This window comes from Octodon degus, unplaced genomic scaffold (genome assembly GCF_000260255.1).
Source record: "Octodon degus isolate 3935 unplaced genomic scaffold, OctDeg1.0 scaffold00052, whole genome shotgun sequence".
Taxonomy (NCBI): domain Eukaryota; kingdom Metazoa; phylum Chordata; class Mammalia; order Rodentia; family Octodontidae; genus Octodon; species Octodon degus.
The window spans coordinates 2,131,134-2,133,659 of NW_004524628.1; the positions used below are offsets into that span (position 1 = coordinate 2,131,134).

Here is a 2,526-nt window from a genome sequence, read left to right on the forward strand (position 1 = left end):
ACAGGATCTCAGGACAAATCCTGAGGGGATTTCACTGACCGTCTCAGACCCAAAAGCTACAACTCTTGTTGCACAGGTCCTGCTTTACCTTGGTCTTAACCATCCAGTAGAAAAGTATGAAGATGAAATATAGGTAGTAAAGCCATGGTGTTATGTTGAGCTGTGGGGGACTCAGGTCAACAGTTTCTGACATTGCCAGTTAAGCCAAAGGCCCAATGCTATTATGGGCTGCTGGACTCTTTTAAAATATTTTGCTGAGTTAACACACCTAGAATATTCAAATAACGGAACTTAACAAAAAAAGGGGATACAGATGAATGTCCATTTTGTATCTGTGTATTCAAAGTGTTTAGGATAAATACATAGTTACATTCTCTTAATGAATAGAGCGATTTGTTCTAATGGTGTTTGTAAATAGGATATCAAGTCCACATCTTGTACAGCAATTAACCACTAAGAAGAATGTATGTAGTGTGTTAATTACTGAAACTGTCCTACTGATTTGATTTGAAACTGTCTCATTGCTATTTGTTTATCAATAAAATTATGGAAAAAAAATAAAATAAATGAGCCCTGCCACTCAGTGGGAGAATCAGCAGAACCTATAGGGTCTTGTTCGGAATTGATGTTCTCTATTATAATTTTGTTGGTTTATTTTAAAATTTTTTGTTTGCTTATTTTCACTGGAAAGGAAAAGATGATATGCAGTTTTAAATATTCAAAGTGTACAAGTTTCTTTGTTACAATAAAACTACATGTGTGTACACACACACACACACACACACACACACACACACTTGGGATTGTACACTGGGCCCTGTACAAGACAGGAGTTAGGTGATCTTTCCGTGCTTATTTCCTGTGCTCTTCAGCCTGCTCTTAAGTGATTATATCTGTCTTTGGTCTTTCCTTATCTTTCAGTGTTTTAAAAAAGAAATCACAAAAGACCAGATTCAAGAGGGAGTTTCCCCCATTTACAACTTAAATCTTTAGTGATGTTTTTCTTAGTTTATGATCAAGTATGGTGTTATGACCAGGGATGGTACAGGTTAACAATACTTATTGTAATACAGAGAGCTTACTTAGTGCCAGGTGTTAATTTTAAGAGATTTCAGTCATCTAATTCTTATAGAAACCTAGAAGATAAGCTCTTTTATTCTTATTTATAGATGAAGGATAGGACAGTCAGGAAGCATAGTTGTGACCGCAGAGCTCATAGGTGACTCCTGGGATTTCAAGCTCCAGGTTACATATTCTTTTGAAGACTGAAAACATAGAAAAAAGCCTGTTGTCAAAGCAGAACTGTCACACTCCTGTACGATGTCATCGGCAGACACTTTAGTATACGTGAATGTTAACAACAGGTTGTCCGCTTCAGTATAAATCACTTACTTTGGACTCCTATGAGTTCTTTAGAATGTCACTCATTTTCTGAGTAACAGTCAGAATTAAAAGGAAGATAGAAAAGCGATCAATTTGCATTCCAAAGCCAACTGAACTGTCTCCTTTTTCAAACAGAAAAGCTGTTTGAAATTTTCCATTTGATGATATTCAGTACATAAAAGACTGTAACTAGTGACTTGTGAATATTGCTTTCTCTCCTGTGCAGTCTCCTAAAGATAAGTCTGCAGTGTTTTTCTCATGTACTTGTGTTTCATATGTTTAGAAAATATATTACCTTCTTTTTTTTGGCAGTGGGAATTGAACTCAGGACCTCATGCTTGCCAGGCAGGCACTGTGTTGCTGAGCTATATTCCCAGCCATTGTATTTGTATTTTTTTAAAAGGATCAAATCTGTTTTTGGTTGTTAAAGCTGGATATTGTGTAGTTTCTCATAGGTGTTCACTACCTATACTAAAGGGGAGGTGTTTCTAAACACTACTTATGAAAACATGGACAGCTTAGCTTAGCTCACTCAGGTAGTTAGCTGAAGGACTGACTGCTCCTCTGTAGGTCGGGGGACCTTTAGTGCCACAGACATCAAATGAAGAAATGCGTGTCTCTGATGAGCGTTTTCTCCAACTGCCTTTTTCCTTTTCTCCTGTCCTTCCCCATTTCTACAGAATTTTGAATACTGAATTCAGTGTGGTATTTCAGTGAAATATCATGTGAAATGTTACATTATATTGATTCAGAATATACTTGTTGAGCCTTAGTTTTTTTTTAAACCTCATTTTAAATTTGAAATTTGATCATTCTGATTGAAATATAGGCCTTTGAATGAAATGATTTAATAAAGCTCATTATATTTGTATAACATGACAAATAGTAAGCTATTCTTTTTTTTTTTAATAGTAATCTGTTCTTCAGAGTATTATGTTTGTAACTAAAACAGTGATGTTCAAGTATTACTGCTTCCTGTCTTGACAGATTATAAGAGAAAATAGTATCTCTCTGAGTGAAATTGAATTGCCTTGCTCAGAGGACCTGAATTTGGAAACTTTGTCGTAAGTTACATAATATTATAATACAGATTAACTGTTTATTGTAGCACCTATCCAATAAATAAAAAATATATGCATTATA

General features: G+C 35.2%; 1 protein-coding gene across 1 annotated transcript in view; it reads left to right on the forward strand.

The window, feature by feature from the left end:
- The window catches only part of Anapc1 (anaphase promoting complex subunit 1), a 104,221-nt gene that overhangs the window by 64,303 nt on the left and 37,392 nt on the right, over positions 1 to 2,526 (forward strand). The gene's annotated exons all lie outside the window — the stretch shown is intronic.